Genomic DNA, 19,310 nt, shown 5'->3' on the forward strand with positions numbered 1-19,310 from the left:
AAGCTGTGGATACACCAACACCCACTGGTCCCCTCCAAGAGGAAAGTATGGGTTCTTAAGAGCTCTAATCCTACTCAGCCAAACTCAAAATATTTGCTGTAAATTTGATGCAAAAAGTAAAAATATAATATGCTATATAACTGTCTCACTAGTTATTTGTATTGAATAGCTTTTACTGCAGGTAGATAAAATGTGCTTTATAAAAGATTAATTATGGGTGCACAGTAATAGCTTTTTCTCTGTCTTTATTAGGTCCATTCTTGTAATGAAATTTTCTTGAAAAAAAAAATCCACAGAACTACTTAGCCACTCTATTTTTTATCTTGTCCTCTTGTTTCAGAATCTAGAATTTTTTTCTCCTCATTGTAGATGTTATTATTTGAAATGTATTTAATACAGCTGGTTTTTTATTATTTGGTATTTTCTTCCAACTTTAGATCTGTTCCTTCTTCCTCTTTTTAATTAAAATGATTTATTAGCGTCTGTAGGCATGTGAAGTTATTTACCAAATATTTATCCTCTGAAACAAGTTCTAGACATTATCTTTACATTGTAGAAGTAAATATTACAAATTGCAGTATATTGAACTTTTCTTTTACAGAAAGAATTAATCTAAAAAGAGTAATGTAGGGTGAAAATATGCATGGACCCAAATATGGAATTTTTCCATCATAATATTAAGAGCCTCAGTTCTCTTACATTCTTAAAAGCTGGAAGAGGAGGCATAACTGGTTGTGAAATATCCTTATGGTGTAGCTGAGCCTGAAATTCCTTCGAAACATAAAAATATAAATTATAAAAGAGTTATAAATATTTATAAATAAAAATACAAATTATCTTTTTATCTCAGACATTTTTCAGTGTCACTAGATTCAAAGACAATTGTAGGTATGACATGGATAGGGAAACATTTTCCTCTCTGAGATGCTGCCATTTATATGTGCAGGGCTAAGGCTTCCAAGAAACTTGATTGGGAAAACTCAGGATCTTTAAGGAACTAAACCATAAGAAGTGAGGTTTTCAGGCCATATAGGTCTACACAGACACATTTAATGAAAGCTCTTGATTTGCATTGCATTAAAGCCTTGCATTATTTTAGGTGATGCATCAAAACTCTGCTTCTACCAGAAATAGGCTGAAATGGGAAGTTTAGAGGCAAAACCCTGGATTACATTGTTAATAAGAAATTTTCCCAACCTACTTTTAAAGATTTTTTTCTTATAAACATTACAAGTTATGCATATGTATCTCTGTCCTATGCTTAACCTTCTGCATGTCTTCAATTATTTAAAATTTGCCTTGCTTCCTCACCCCATATCTGGACATTGGAAGAGTCAGTGAAGAAACACAAGAGCCATAAACTCCTAATTTACGCAAGAAGGAGTTACAAGATAAGGTTTCTTACAAAGTTTCTCACTTTATTTAGTTATGTGGTACTAGAAAATCAATTATTCTTATGAAAATACTAGGAAGAAATGTTCTTAAATTAAAAGAAGTTGTGACTGACAAATAAATATAATTCTGAATTAAAATGTATTCTTCAGACACACCAGATGCATGTGTTGACTGGTTTTGATGGAAACTTGACATGCTAAGACACCCCAGCACGAGTACTTTCTCTGTGTCTTAAACCAGATTTTATATGAATATAAATCTCAGTCTACCACATAGTTTGGGGTGTAAAGTATATGGGTGAAAAGTATATACAGGACTGTATTACATATAGCAGAAGTTTCTCCAATACTTTTTTGCATTGCCTGTTTAACTCTACATTGAAATATATAGTTTTCTTGGTTTTTATACACTCAGAACAATTGTGCACACATGCATCTAAACTCCCTGCTGGCATAGTGATAACCTGCAGAGAGACATTTATTTAATGCTACACTGAGCAGATGAAACACTCTACACAATAACAGCTTCTCCTCCTGAATGCAAACAGGAAAAAATCTTATAAGTGGTCTGTACTCTTCAGAAACTCTTTTTCTACATTTGGATAGACTGCAAGAATTTTCTCTTATAAATGATTTAGATTTCATAAATGGTTCAATGCACCTTTGCCTATTTTCTTCAAAACAAGAAGGAAAAAAAAGCTGTCATATATTTTATGCATATGTTGAATATGAGGAAATAGGATATAAGAAATAAAGTTTAGGGAATGTACTGAACTCCCTCTGTTCCTTTAAGATTTCAGATAAAAGTAAATATATTTCTTCAATTTTTTTTTTTTTTAACATTGTTGTGGTTTTGGTTCACCAATCTGAGTTTCCCAGCCAGTGCACCAAATAATGTGGTGAGTTGAATGCTGGCCAAATGCCAGTGCCCTTACCAAAATTATTTACTTATTTTTCTGCTGCTAGATAAGGTTTAGAAGGAGAGCAAAGCAGGCTCAAACTTTAAAGGGTAAAAAGAAAACTTTATTAAGAGAATTAAAAACAAAAATAATAAGAAATCAGAATAAACCTTCAGAACACTTCTCCCACACGCTCTTTTTCTTTCCCACTGACAATGCAAAGAAACAGAACTTGAGACTTTCATTCAGTTTACCACCTCTAGAATAATCTTTCATCAGTCCTCTTAGAGGAGTCTTTCTTGCTATGCCATGAAGAGTTCTCCACAAGAAACAGTTCTTTCATGGCTTCAATGTCACAGTGGATCAGCTGCCCGGAAAAATGGAAACCTGATCACTAGGTAAAAAGACCCTCCCCTCTACTTACAGCTTTCTCCACATCTGTTTTTGAGGGCTCCATCTTTAGATAATGGGGCAAACTTTTAAGGATGAGTTGTTCAAAAGCAAAGGTTCTCTTCATCTCTCTCTGAGATCATCTTCATCTCTGGGAACAGAGGTTTTCTTCTTTTTCCCTGGGAGCAAAGGGTCTTCATCACTTTTATCTCTCTCTGTTCAAACTTCTCATTTGGATCACAGCTACTTCAACATCTACTTGCCTCAGAATGGATGACTTTGCTCATGTCTACAGTTTGAATGCTCCATCCCCTCATGCTTTTTTTCATGGATTACAGGGACATTTCAGGGTATCATAGTCCATCACCCTGGCCTCACAAAAGAATTTCAACCCAAGACCTCCTTGGGCATCTCCTCATTCTCCTTCCATCTGAGATTTGACTCCTTCTTTACTGACCTTGGTGCCTTCATACTGTTCTCTACATCTCTTCGCTCTGCCCTTTTCTCTCACTCAAGAGAGGATTGAAGGTCTGCAAGTCTCATCTGTGCAGTAAAAGAGTTAATCTTACTCAGGCTTTGCAGCAGGGGCTGGCCTCTCTCTGTTGGTCATGTTATTCCTGCCATGCAGTGGCCACAGTGGCTCGTGGCATTGATTTTGGTTGCATAATTTCCCGTGGCACCCGGATGGTTCTTTTAGCAGCACAAGTCTGGTGGCCACGCTGAGGGGGCTGTCTGTGTGAGAACCCAGCAGCAATGAGAAATGGCCAGGCAGAATCTCAACAGCCTGCACCATGGCCCAGCCTGGCCCAGAGCCACTCCTGGGGCCCAGCAGACCCCGACTTGTGCCAGGCTGGTGGTGGGGCAGGGCTCAGTGTAGGGAAGCTGTGAGCAGCCATGGCTTGGCCCAGCCTTGGCCTGGGCCCCGCAGCCTCCCGTCACCTGCCCGGCCACCACGCCAAGAATGGGAGAGAACTCCTCTCCTCAAAAGCTGGAAAGCAAGAGAGCTGTTCCCCAGCTTGTTCATTTCAAAATGTGAATCCCACAGAGGCAGCTTTGGCTTTCTTAGTGGGTTAACAATGTCAGTTCTCAGAACCAGTCCACAATTGGTTTTGCCCAGCATGGAGGAAGCTGCTAGCAGCTCCTCTTAGAAAATCACTTCCATGGCTGGCTGGCTGGCTCCTTCCCTCTTTACCAAATTTCAACTGATACAAAACCAGCACAAACTTCTGTTGTAAGAAAGGAACCACTGGATGTCATCTGTTCCAACCTCCTGCTCAGGGAGGGCCACTTAGAATCAGTTATCCAGGGCCATGTCCCAGTAGCTTTTGAATGTCTCCAAGGATGGACATGGACATTCCACAACCTCTGTGAGCAATCTGTACCACTGCTCACTCAACCTCCCAATTAAAAAAAAAAAAAAAAAAAAAAAAAAAAAGTGTTTCCTGATGTCCAGATGGAGCCTTCTGTGTTCCACATTGTACTCATTGCCTCTGTGACTTGGCATCACTGAAAAGAACCTGACTCCAACCTTCATGCACCCTTCCTTCAGGTATTTATGTGTGTTTATAAGACCTCCCCTCAGTCTTGTCTTCTCCAAACTGAAAAGTCACAGTTCTCAGTCTTTCCTCATAGAAGAGATGCTTCAGTCCCTACTGGCAAAAATCCTCCTAATGCAGCCGTGAACACCATTAGTATTCTTTGCCACAAGGATATGTTGTTGACTCATGGTAGTACATGGAACATTCCTTATTTGATGGAGAACTTAATTCTTCTGAAAATTCAGAATCATTCATTTGCATCCAATTACTTAAAAATACTACCAGCTAGTTTTGATCTTAGCTTTCTAAGTAGAAGTTTGCCAACTGAGGAAGACTGCACTGCACGTCTCTACAGCACTGCACTCTCTACCTCATTCTATTCTTGCCTCTTTTCTGGTTCTGTAATTTGAACACCTTTAACAAGATGTATTTTCTGTGACTGGGAAATTATACATCACATACACCATTTTATGTCTGTTTTCTTAGCACTAACCATATGCACATGCCACCTCAAGTTATAGGAACTGCATCTGCACCCTGTGAATACCTGTGTCTTGGACTGTATAAAAGTGGCACCTCCAGAAGAAGCACTCTGGGACCCCCACCACTGAGAAGATTGGGGTGGAGAAGGAACAAAGGGATTCTGCAGGCATCCCTGTGGTATAGTGTCTTTGCTTAATCTCTCTTTTTCACTCACTGTCTGTTTTCCCTTCCCTGCCTCTCCTGTTTCTTTCTCTCTGCATCGCTTTAACTGTTAAAGAAAATCTGTGATATTGACTCCTGCATATGGTCTCATTTCCACCTTAATTCAGGCAGAGGCATCTCTTATAATCGGATCATGACAGTGGTTATATTTATTTTGTCTGTAGTTATACACATTGCCTGTAGCATGGTTAAACACATTGGGAAAAATTGGGTTTCTGCTACAGAGGACACCTGGTGTATTTTTCAGTAAATGGAAGGGGGATGAGCTCATGCTCATTCATGTGAAGAATGTCTTCCCAAGTTCTATTTGAAAAAAATAATAGAAATAAGACTTTGCAGAGCAGCCATGAGAATAGTAATTTTTTTTTGTCATAGCCAATATTTTCATGCATTTACGTGCTGAAGCTCAAATCATACTTCAGTCTGGGCAAATGTAGTTTCTATTAATATCACTGGGAACTGAAAATTTAGTGTAAAGATTCAGTACACCCATAAGTTGCATTTTTAGTTACAAACTTGTCTGAAGGTAGAAAACAAAGTCTATAATGCCTTGATACTTACAGGCTTAAAAAACTTTGTTGGGCATCTGTGAATTGGTCTGCATGTGAACATGGATTAGATACACTAAAGACATAAGGCTAGTTGCAACGTGCAGAGTCCTTCTACTCACCTTTAGTATTGGACTCATTTCGGCTTCAGCTGAGTTTTCACCATGTCTAGTCATAACCACTGAGGTGTGTCAGTAGAGAGCAGGGTAGCCTCAATGTTATTTAAGCCACTGCTATTGGAAATGTCACTCACATGACTCTGGAAACATAGCTGCTTTCCCATCTATGCTTCCGATTCCTTTCTTAAGACCTGGCTCCCAGAAAAAAAGGCTGATAATTATTTGAGACAGATATTAAATTGATATCTTCTCTTTCGTAATACAAATATAAAGTTACTTGGAATTTAGTTGTGTGTCATCAGAGGATACTTTCATCTGGATATGGATGAGGACCTTTAGCTTTCAAATCCAGTTATGAGAATGTTTTGTTTTGGATGCCATGCTAGCTATGCAATTTTTTATTTTCTACAGGAACACATCCAATATGGCTCTTTTTCCACTTCTGAAATAATTTCAAATTCCTGTGTCCTAGAAGTGCATTCTGAATCACTTAAACACAGAACAAATTTTACTTATCCACTTTATTACTACTTTCATCCCCAAGATCAGCTTCATGTGGTTTTGAATACAAGGCAACACGAGTTCAAAAAACTTAATTCTAGTCTAACAAACTTATTTTTTAAATCCTAGACACAATGGAAATCATGAGACTGACATTTTTACCTCATGACATCCAAACTTCTATACTTTATACTTCTATACTTTATACTTATACTTCTATACTTTATTCTGAAGTAGCCTGTAATACAAGAGATGGGAAAGAAGCTTATTTAAATTATATTTATACTTTATAAACAGTTTACATTTTTCATTTATGTATCCAGATATAAATAACCCATCAGCCTACCTTAGATTAAGAGAGTAATTTATTGCTAAAAGGAGAGTTGGTTGATATATGTTTTACCGAGTTTAAAATTTTAATAGTCATTGATATCAATATGGGGTATATTGATCTCTAAAAAGCAGACACAGAGAATGAAATTTTATTACTTCTTCAGTAGCACATTACATTTGTAGTCCAGAATATTTAAATGTTTACTACTTTTATTTAATAAAGCTGACATACTATCTGCAAAAATAAAAACTGTGTATACGTGCTCTTTCCTTCCTATTACTTTGGATAAGAAATATAAAAAATACTCAAGAAATGAAGAACAGAATGCATAATACATTTCATATTTGCAAATAATTTAAAATAACACTTGAAACTGTCCAAAACTCATTTTATACCATATACTATAAAAAACTGTTCCAGGCCACTTTCATGAAATTGTATGTGTCAGTGAAAATATTCTGTTAAAATTTTACTTTTAAATGTGTTTACTTTAAATTCTAGATCATTTTTCATTTCACATGGAATTTTTCTTCTAACACAAAACATTACATTTCCAAATGCAGATTAGCGACTCAGTTTGACATTACTAGAATTCATGTGGTTAAATCCCTATGCTTTACTTTTAAAATTGGTACTCTACTATTAATAGATTTTTTAATTGTCATACATGAAATCATGAAGTAATTAAATGCAGTATCTAGTTCAGGTTTTCAGAAGTTTTAGGTTTATTTTCCTTGTCTCTATGAATAGATTAATAAGTAAATCCTATTAAATGTATTTTTTTTTATGTTTCATCTTCTAAAATGCTATTATTTATATTGACTCTATAGTTATATAATAGCCATGCTGAAGTCCAACCAGTAATGGTAACTTACGTTGTTTTGAGGAAAAAAGTCTTCACCCTGGAATCCTAGAACTCTACTAATGATTAGAGGGACTCTATTTACCTAACAAGAAAAAATACTCCTAAAAAATTCAAGATACTAAGATTACTGGTATCTTTACTTTGTTGATATCTGCTATTTCTCTTTTCTTGTCATATACATGAGCAAGCTGGTGGCAAATTTTATGTTCTACTGCAATATTTTTAGTCTGATATGTGAATGTTGTCATTAAAAGAACAAGTACTATTATAAATGACAGTCATTTTTAGATTTCAAAAGAACTGAGAACATAGTATTTGGTACTTATAATCCATCTTCAAAATGATTCAGATGTTGCAGCTATATTTGCAATGCCGTTGACACACGACTAATAGTCCAAACACAGTCTAATGATAACTTCAACCCAATACTTCAGACACGAGACCTGTGAAAAAGTAGGTTTTTAAATCTACTAAGATATGTGCCATTGTCACAAGGCTGTTCATTTGTATTGAGTTTAGTGTGAATTTACCTAATATTATATCTACCTTGTAATGGTAAGTGAAATATGTGCATGCAGTCATATTTTACTCTCATTATTCTGTTGAAAGCATGTGTTGTGAATTATTATCTAGGAAATTTTTCTCGCCTGTACATTCCTGGGTAAGAAACTCAGATTCAACTGACTTCAGTTAATTTTTTAATGTATGTCTAGCACATATTTGAAATATTAAATAATTGATGGAAAAGAGACAAATACATATTTTGAGGTGATAATAGTGTAATCATAGAATCATTTAGGATGAAAAAGACCTCTAAGAGTACTTAGCTTGACCATTAAACTCTCACAGTCAAGCCACCACTAAATCATGTCCCCAAATCCCACATCCTCCCACCTTTAAAATACCTGCAGGGGTGGTAACTCAACCACTTCCCTGGGCACTCAATTACAGCATTGGACAAACCTTTCCATGAGAACTCTCTTATATCCAATCTAAACCTCCCCAGTGCAACTTGAGGGCATTTTCATTTTGTTACTTGGGAGAAGAGACCAACACTCACCTGAATAAAACCTCCTTCCATGTCATTATAGAGAGTGATAAGGTCACCCCTCCGAGCCTCCTTTTCTCCAGGCTAAACAACTACAGTTCCATCAGCTATTGTCATAAGATTTGTGCTCCAGACCCTATGCCAACTCTGTTGTCCTTCTCTGGACTTGCTCCAGCACCTCGATATCTTCCTTGCAGTGAGTGACCCAAAACAGAACACCATATTTGAGATGCAGCTTCACTGGGCCAAGTACAGAGGGGTGATAAATGCCCAAGTCCTGCTGTCCACACTCTATCTGGGCAGATTTCTAGTCACCCTTCCCCAGGCCTGTAGCATTTTGTGGAGTTGTTATGAATGAAGTGCAGGAACCCAGCACTCCGTCTTCCTGAACCTCATGCAAGTGTCCTTGGCCCATATGGTGATAAAGATATTAAACCTGGCTCTAAGGCTTTTTAATTATGTTTCCCCAGGATCCAACTAAGGATGGAGTATTTTACTTGGCTTTCATTTTTTTGCTGATGTATTTATGGAAAATTATTTTATTGTATTCTATGGCAATAGTCAGATTTCCAATAGTCAGCTCAAGATTCACACAGGTTTTGACCCCTCAAATTTACATCCTGAATAGTCTCACACATCCTCATAGTCCTCTTGACTTTTCTTCCACTTCTTACAAAGGTTGTAAACTCTCTTTTTTCTGCCTGATTTCTAGTCAAAGCTCTCTGTTCAGACAATCTGGTCTTCTGATGCCAGTGCATCAACGGGCACGTGGTGATGACCTGTTCCCATGCATTTAACATTTCCTTGAAGAATACCCAGCCCTCCTGGACTCCTTTACCCTTCAGAACTGCCTCTTAAGGGACACTGTCAATCAGCCTCCTAAGGCTAAGTCTGCCTTTGTTAATCCAAGGTGTCAGTTTTGTTGACCTCCACCTCCTTACTTTTCTGTAGATGTAACACCCTATTATTTAGTGATTTCCATGATCAAGACAACCTCCAAGCACCACATCATCCACAAGTCCCTCTCTGTTCACAAAAAACAGGTTCACTGGGCCCACTTCCTAGCTGACTCACCAGCTGTATGTCTTCCATGCATTCCAGGAGCCTTCTAAATTGTTTGCTCTCTGTTGCGTTGCATTTCCAGCAGACATCTGGTGAGTTGAAGTCACCCGTAAGAAAACGGGCCAGTGATCATGAGACTTCTTCCATCTGTCTATAAAATATTTTTGTCTGCCTCTTCATCGTGGTTGGGTGGTCTATAACAGACTCCCACCAGAATGCCTGCATTGTTGTTGTCCCCCTGATTCTTAACCATAAACACTCAGTCCTCTCCCAACAGTCATATGTTAGCTCCAGACAGTCAAACCACTCCCTACCATACAGGACTCTGCCCACTTCCTCTCCTTCCCTGCCTATCCCTCCTGCAGATTTTACAGCCATCTCTTGCTGTGGCACAGTTGTGTGCACCTTTGCAGCAGATTTCCCTGATGGTAACTGTGTCATCGTTTTCCTGCTGCACAGTGGCTTCCATCTCCAGCCTGAGCTGTGTGCATTGGTGTAGATGTGCTTCAGCTGGGCTACAGATGCTGCCACCCTCCTGGAGACACAGGCCCTCATTTCTATGTGGCTGTTCTCAGACAATTCTAAGATATGATAGTGTTTGTATTTTTGCCTTGGCATGGATTTCCATGTAACAGAGTATGAAAGTCTTCTCTTCACATCTTTAACCTGCACTGCAGGGAGGAAGCAGAGTTCAGAGCTAGTTCTAATAAGTATATTCCACAAAAAAATTCTTTAGATCGGGATGCAAAATGAAACTTCCCTACCAGAACTCATTTTGAAAATTGGTTAATAAGGTACATAGTAGCTCTTCAGTAATTTTAAATCATTCATTGCAGCAAAAATTACCTGGTTCACTTATATCTTGAAGATGCATTTTCTACCATTTCCTTACAATATCTGCCAAGATTATCTTCAGCTCTTCAAAACATTCAATACCTTAAGGTTAACTGCTCTATTATTTTATCTTCAAATGTCTTTGTAGTGTAACAGGTGGATCAATTTCCTTCTAATCACACTTGTCACAGGGACATAGACTGTCTATACTCTGATGAATAGAAGGTTCATCATGGAAGGGTCTTTGGTACTTTCAGGTTCAAAAATTATATGGCATAATTTTGATGCTGAAGTTCTATAACTACTAGAATTCTGAACATACTCATTACAAGTGTCTGTTACCATTACTGGAATTAAGCCTTTTGACAAAAAAACATGGTAATGTAACTGTGCCTTATGACTGCTGTTCACATCTTTCTCATTTTAAAAGAAGAGGAAACTAATGCATATTAGAAAAGCCAGGCAAGAAGAACAATTTCAACTACTTCTGTATTTTCTATCTGTAACATTTATAGTTTCACTGAGCTGGTTCTTCCACATACTAAGAAATAATGGAATGGGCAATTTAATTAGTATTTTTAAACTCCACTAGCTATATACCCAAATCATTTCAGTGGTATTCTGACTATAGGAATCATCTATTAGTAAAACCTCATACCAAGTAAAACAACTGACTCATATCAGTTGCAACTGTGCTTGTAGACAACACACTCCTCATGAGGGATGTGCAAGCAAACAGATACAGCATTTTTTAGCATTTGTTTCTTTTCCAAAGGCATCCATTTTTCATGTAAAGTCATTAAAATTTTCACTACATGTGTGTTTTCTGAAACAAAGAAACATTATTGCTGAGGTGAACTATCAAAAGCAATCATCTTGTATAAAAATTCCTTGTGACTTATTTTTTTTTGCTCAAGACAAGCTGGAAGACCTCTTAATTTCCCTTTCAAAAGTTTGGTTATATGACCATTACTTTTCCAAGTAAACAAAAACACATTACACATTTATATATTCAAATACATAAGCCAAGAACAGGAATGAAATCTACTGCAAAACTTAGTCACAAGACTGAGTAAAACTATTTTTGTGGGTTTTTTTTTAACAAAAAAAGTAAATATTGTAATTTAAAAAAACCCCTACATTTCCATATCAAATGTTGCCACTAACCTGCTTATAGTGCTACCACTGTTTGCTTACTTAACTAATCTAAGCCACTAGTGAAATTATTCTTTGTATACTATTAAAAATTGTTAGACACAAATAAATGTATATGGAGTGTGTATGTGTGCATATATGTGACTGTGTGTGCATTGAACAGATGTGTTATGGCAAAGGTAAGTAAGAGTAATCACATAACTACAAATGAGTTTATGTTGCAAGGAATCTCTGGAGAATACCTAGTTCAACCCCCTCGTTCAAGTGTGGACACCTGGAACAGGTTACCCTGGATCATCGGATCATTTTCAGTCATGCCTTAAATGCCTTCAATGATGGAGATTTTGCATCCTGTTTAGGCACCCGCTTATAGTGTTTCACACCTATTAAAAAATTAAAGTCTTACTTTCTACTTTCTTTATAAATATAATTTCCTTTATTTCAGTTTGTGCCCATTGATTGCTTCTTTTGCTTTGTATGGGCACCACTCACAGGTGCCTGGCTCCACATTTTCTACCATCATGTATTTATACACACTTCTGAACCTTCTTCAGGAAGGACATTCCTAGACCAGCACAGTCCTGTATGCTAAACTTCCCTGCCCTGTTGTAACAGCCCTCTTGTAAGAGGGTAAAAATGAGACGAGGCACAGACTTCTTGTTAAACAGAGAATCAAAAGGGTCCTGGTTCATTCTTCTTCTTCATGGCTTAGGCATCTGACTCCAACTATTCACTGACTCTGGCTGCAGCAAACTCCTACTGTAGGTTTCTCTCGCAGCCTCTGACTGGTGGTTATTTCCTGCTGAACTATGACTGCAGGTATTGGTTTGCAGACTCTGACTGCAGGCTTTTACCTGGCTAGACTGTGACTGCAGGTTCCAACAACAGGCTCTAACTACAGATCCAGGCTGACCTCACAGCAGTGATTCTCTCTCCCCAAGATCCTGCTTCCTGATTCTCTCCTTCAGGCTCCTCAAGTTTCCTCCTCCATGATGAAACTCCCCTTACCAGCTAGCCCCCTCTTTTACCTTACTCATCCTTATTGGATATAGCTGTTATTCATCAGGGGCAAGGCTGTATTGGTTAATTAAGATAGCTGTTACTTATCAGTGGTGAAGTCACCTGTATATCACTTTCAACCATGTAGAAACCACTCTGGCAGTCACAAACACACCACCTGAGCTGGGACTGAAGCTGCTTTGCAACAGGTGGCTCCTGGGAGCTGACCAGTGCTACACTTGCCTCCCTACACACATCACATCATACAGTCAGAGAGGGTTTGTTTACTGGCCCAACCCCAGGTTTCCTATAGTAGAGTCTCAGACATCTCAATTCTTACAATAGTTTCATTTTGGTGCAAGAACTAAATAACAAAAAAATAGATTGAGCTGATGCCTCCAAAGAGGGACCCAGAGCAGAGGAAACATTGGGCTTTTAACAGATTGAAAGCAGCTTGGTGGAAAAGAGCCCAAGGTACCAGTGGATGAAAAATTGGACATAAGCCAGCAATGCCAGTTGCAGTCTAGAAAACCAGCTAGATCCTGGGCTGCATAAAAGGTGGCATGGCCAGCAAATGGAGGAAAGTAACTTTCCCCTCTACTCTGGTTTTCTAAGAACCCACCTGGAGTACTGTGACCAACTTTACAGGGGTCTACAGAGGGAGAAAGACACAAACATGTTAAAGCAGATCCAGAGGAGGGCCAAGGAAATGATCAGAGAGCTGGAGCTCCTGTGAACACAGTATGAGAAAATTGAGGTTGTTTGGCCTGGAGAAGAGAAAATTTTGGGGACACCTCCATTATACCATGGAATGGTAGAATTACAGAATCACAGAATCATAGAATCACAGAATCACAAAATGGCCTGGGTCGGAAAGGACCTTGAAGGTCATCTAGTTCAAACCCACTCTCATGGTCAGGAATACCTTTTGCCAGACCAAGTTGCTTTAAGTCCTATCCAGCCTAGCTTTGAACTCTTCAAGTAACAAGGCATCCACAGTTTTTCTGGGCTACCTGTTCTAGTGCCTCACCACCTTCACAGTAAAGAACTTAATCTGTCCTCTTTTAGTTTAAAGTCTTTCCTCCTTGTCTTTTCACTACAGGCCTTTGTTAAAAATGTCTCTCCATCTCTCTTGTAGGCCCATCCTTAGGAACTTGAAGATTGCTCTAAAGTCTCCCTGGAGCCTTTTCTCCTCCAGACTGAACAACCAACTGTCTCAGTATATGTCCATTGTAGACATGCTTCATCCCTCTGATGATTTTGATGACCCTTCTCTAGACTCACTCCAGCAGATCCATGTCCTTCCTGTGATGGGGAGCCCAAAGGTGGATGTAGCACTCCAGGTGTGGTCTTACGAGAGCAGAGTAGAGGGACAAAATCACTTTGCCTGCCCTGCTGGCTGTGCTGCCTTGGTTGAAGCCCAAGATATGATTTGATTTCTGGGCTCTTAGCATGCACTGCTGGGTTGTCTTAAGCTTTGCATCCACTAACATTTAGCATTTCAATACTTGAAGAGGGGCTAGAAAAGAACTGGACAGAGACTTTTTACCACCAAGTGGGTAGTGGCAGAACATGGAGCCGTGCTTCTAAGCTGAAAGAGGGTCTATTTATGTTGGATGTATGGATTGGACATTTTTTACAGCAAGAGTGGCAAACCACTGGGAAAGGTGAGCCAGAGAAGTTGTGGATTCCCTACACTGAAAAATGTCAGGGCCACGCCTGAATAGGTCTTTGAGTACTTTGATCTAGTGCAAGATGTCTCTGCTATTATTTGAACCTAGAAAACAGATTTTGGATTTATTGAAACCATGAAAACTGCTGGATAACTTATGGGAGTACTAATGCCAGATTTTATTTTTCTGGTTACATTGCTACCCTAGACTGACAGACAGTGAAAGTTAAGAAAATAAAATCTGACTTTAACAAATAGAACAGAGAAAAATTATAAGCTGCTCATGAATAATATTAGGATATGGCATCAGGATATCTGATTAACCTATGCTATGGGAAATGTGATGAATGTAAAAATGACCCCTGTAAGATGTCACATGTAAATCTATAGGAGGAGGAATAAACAGTTCAGCACTTTCCTAAAAGTTTTTGTGTTTGGCAAAAACATGATGAGATTGCCTTAAGTTTCAGAGATTTGGGCTGTTTGATAAATACTGCAAAGGGAAAAAAAATGGGCCTGTCAAATTTAACATATCAGAAGCTCTATTAGGTCCCAAGAAAGAGGGAAATACATACCTCTCCTGGGTCCATTTATAGCCCCAGTATGTTTTACTCTCACAGTATGCTGGCAAGCCTTTTTATATCAACAATAAATGTGTGTTAACATATAGGACAAGGTTCCCAAATAAGAAGTGTGAATGTATCAGAAGTGACAATCTGGAATGCTAATTTTTTTTCTGTTTATGTTCAAAGGACAAAAATAGCCAAATATCAAAGGTCTTGTTTATCTATATAATGCGCTGAGCATTGGAATTTCTACCATAAAGATTAAGCCTTATTAGAAATACAGAAAGTGGCTGAAGGAGAAAAAGGAAATAATCAAGACTGAAAATAACATGATTGCTTTTGTTAGAGTGCTTCAAGCTTCACCTAAATGTACAAGAGTTGCTATATTCATTTAGTACTAGAAAAAAATTCTTTGTACTTTCTATGACATGATATTAAATGTGGCATAATATCTACATCTGTAAAAGCTCTGTTAAGAAAACATCTGTGTGGCAAGGTTTATTAGTGCAGAGGTGGAACTATTCTTATGCAACTATATTCCTTTTGGGACCGAACAACTACCTTTTAGGCCAATTAGTTCTGCATCAAGTAGAAGTACCAGCTCAGGTCAGCTCTCCATTACAGGGTTTAAATATGCCTCAAGTCACTACTGAACCTTTCAAGGTTTTACCTGATGTCATAAAAAACTTTTCCTGTTAGCAATTTATTTAAATTGCTGGGATGGACGGTTTGCTTTGAAAATCTGTTCCATTAGTTCCAGCTAGTCAAAAATATTGAATGTTAGAATATATGCAAGTCCACACATAGTACAGGTCTATTCCTGCTATTTGTAACACCCAACAGAATATTATTATATCTGAAGCCGAGACACTGACTACAGACATAATTTTATCCCTTGCAAAAAAAGCACAACTTCTCTGATTAAAAAATGAGAAAAGCAAAGGCTAAAGCTTGCTTTCTTTCTTTCTTTCTTTCTTTCTTTCTTTCTTTCTTTCTTTCTTTCTTTCTTTTTTACTTTTTTTTTTTTTTTCTTTTTTTTTTTTTCCCTTTTCACTACTTATGGGCAGTGTTACAATCAGAAATCAGCCAAAATCTCTGTGGCCTTCAGATGACAGGACTGAGACCAATATATGACTCAAGCTGGCAAAAGCCTTACACAGATCTGCAGCAGATCTTTTCTTTCTATTTAAAGCTTAATCCAGATCACATCTGAAAGCAAGCATGTTATATAAAAGGGTTTATGTGTATTTGACTTAGAGTTACTACAGTACCGAGAGTAATGCTCATTACAGTAGAATAAGTGCTAGTACTTTGAATAGTCTTTCCTGGGTTGCTCTCTAGGGATGTGTGGAGTAGTATTGTGAGCTTATGAATATAAAAGCTGTCTGAACATAAATTCAAGCTACTTTAAGAAAAAGCAGTTTAATCATGGCACAGTATATAATATAATGATCCTCTTAGCTAGACTATAATAAGATAAACTTTAATCATAATCAGAGTTGTACTTGTGGGTGCATTTACAGGACATTTTTGCCACAATATTATGCAAAGTTATGAATTTATTTCTCCCTGTGCATGTGATTTGAATAAGGTAGGGAAAATGGTCCTGTGTACTGGGAAAGATCATCTTACTCATGTGGTAAAAGCTCTCTTAAGGCATTTTTGGTATGATCTACACTAGTTCTCAAAGTTAAGATTTTGCTTTAGAGTTCTTATATAATATTCAGGATTACGAGAAAAATAATTTTCATTAGAAAATTGCTCAAGAATGGAATTGCTAAACTAATAATTATATGAGGTCAGTAACTTTTCTAGACTTTTAATTTGCCTCTTTATCACAGAAATTAAGGTACCTAGGTGTGCAAACTTATTTTAGGATGTTGTAGTGCTTCTGAATGATGCCTGATAACTGAGAGGATATTCTATTAATTAGTAAAAATTGTGTGATTGTCCAAATTTTTGCAAAAGTGTCTGGAGACATGAAATCTCTGTTTGATGCTGTAGTTTCCAAGTGTTGGCCTTTCTAGAACTGCACCACTGCAAGACAGAGTAGACAGATGACATTAATAACTGGTAACTGAATATGTGAGGTATTTGGATATTTGCAACCCTTTCAGCTTGTAGTTAAAACTTGATTTTAAATATTTGCTGATCTTTCATTAATTCAGCTTGCAGTACTGTTGCTGGTAGGCTTTTCATTCTTCTGATTCTCTCACTTGTAAATGTTTAGTGCAGTTATTACACTACCAGTAACTACCACTAGATTGACATAATTATATTCCTTTGCAACATCATCAATGGGAGAAATTAACAAGTGATCTAAGTTTTGGTCGCTTCTTTGTTATTGCAACTCTGTACCCAAATGATTAAGTAATGATCAAGGCAAATATTCAAGTATATTCAAGTGTTATTTTTATCTAGGATAAAGTTAATTTTTCTTCACAGTAGCTGGATAGCTTCATAGTCTATGTTTTGGATCAGTAAGGGTTTTGGATTTGTGCTGAAAAAAGTGTTGATAAGACAGGGATTTTTTCACTATTATTTACCAGCACTTGCTTGGAGTCAACGTCTTTTCTGCCTCTTACCCCACCTTTGTAGTGAGCAGGTGCATAAAGAATAGAGAGGAGAAACAGCCGGGACAGCTGATCCCAACTGATGATCTCATATGATTTAGCATCATGCTCATGCTCAGCATATAAAGCTAGGGAAAGAAGGAAAGGAGACACTTGGAGTGATGGTATTTGTCTTCTGAAGTAATCACTAATGCATGCTCCCATGGAGGTGGCTGAACACACCTGATGGGAAGTATTGAATGAATTCCTTGCTTTGCTTTGCTTGTATACATGGCTTTTGCTTTATTAATTTAAATTACTTTATCTGAAATAATGAATTTTCTTCTTTTACCCTCTGATTCTCTCCCATGTTTCACAGATGGCAGAGTGTTCATGAGGCTGAGTGGTGCTTATTGTCATCTGGAGATAAACTATGACAATGTGTTTCCCACTTTTCCTGCATACCATGCATGGGCAGCACTTAGAAATGTTTGATCCATTCTACTACATAAGAATATGCTATTAAATTTTTCCAGATGTCTGTCACTTCTACCAGATTTTCATAAAACACCTTGAAAATATTTTGTCTATCTGGAGTCACAAGTGTGACTGCGTCAAGAATCCAAATACTCAGGTTACAGAATTTTCCGCTATGCTACAGGCGCTATCCAGTGTGCACACCTCATTTCTTTCTACAGAAAAGTCACAGTGATTGGATGAGGATGAAGTTGAGGCATGATTAAGATGGCATTGGGGAATTTGGGAAAGTTGAGTCTAAAACTGGTCACAGAGAGGTGGCCTTGGAGCTGAGGTGTCAACACTGAGACTAGAAGTTTTGACATGAGCTCTACTCCCTGCAGAGCATGCACAGAGCCTCCTGGGCCACCTCCTCTTTTTCCTGAGGTTATAAGAAGACAACCACAAGGGGAACCCAGAAACAATCTGTATGAATTTCTGTCCTGTTTTTAACAAAATCAAACTGAACCCAAGATTTTTTAATGGAATACTTCCAATCTGTAGATGGTAAACCTGAAAAAATCATCAGCCTTAGATTTATAATAACACCATAGTAGATAGATAAAAGTCCCAATGGACATCAGTGTTATGAACCAGTGTTGGTTAATTTCTTCCTGAACAGCATAGACAAAGGGATCAAGTGCACCCTGAGACAATTTGCAGGTAATTGGCATGGATGACACACCTGAAGGATGTGATGCCATCCAGAGGAACCTGAACTGGCCTGAGATGTGAGTCCATGGGGATCTCATGTGGATGGATTAAACAAGACCAAGTACAAGGCGCTGAACCTGGGTTGGGGCAACCTCTGGTATCAGCACAGGTTGAGGATGAACAGATCAAGAGCAGCCCTGCCCAGAAAGACTTTGGGGTGCTGGTGAATGAGAGGCTGGACTTGACCCAATGTGGGCTTGCAATCCAGAAAGGCAACTGTCCTGGGCTGCCTCAAAAGCAGCATGGCCAGCAGGGTGAGGGAGGGGATTCTGCCCCTCTGCTCTTGTGAGACCCTACCTGCAGTGCTGCATCCAGCTCTGGGGTCCCCAGCACAGGAATGACATCAACCCGTTGGACAAAGTCCAGAGGAAAGGCACCAAGATGATTAGAAGGATGGAATACCTCTTCTATGATGAAAGTCAGAGAGAAGTGCAATTATCTAGCCTGGAAAAGAGAAGGTTTCAGGGTAACCTAGTTGCAGCATTTCAGTATCCAAAAGAACCTATTAGAAAGATGTAGAAAGACTTTTTACCAGGGCATGTAATGATAAGAAAAGGGAGAATGGCTGCAAACTGGAAGATAGTAGGTTTGGATCAGATATTAGGAAGAAATTCTTTACTGTGTGGGTGGTGAGGCACTGGAACAGGTTAAGAATTTGTGAATATCCCATCTCTGGAAGTGTTCATGGCTAGGTTGGATGGGACTTTAAGCAACTTGCTCTAGTGAAAGTTGTCTCTGTTTATGGTAGGGGAGTTTGAACCAGATGATCTTTAAGGTCCCTCCCAACCCAAACTATTCTATTATATCTGAAGCCATCATCCTGCCTAGGTTATTTAAGTGAAAATTCTCATGGAAAGTAGGTCATATTTGGCATATTCAGTATAAATCTTGTAACAGCA

The sequence above is a fragment of the Zosterops lateralis genome, assembly GCF_965231275.1.
Source record: "Zosterops lateralis genome assembly, chromosome: 2".
In the NCBI taxonomy this organism is placed as follows: Eukaryota; Metazoa; Chordata; class Aves; order Passeriformes; family Zosteropidae; genus Zosterops; species Zosterops lateralis.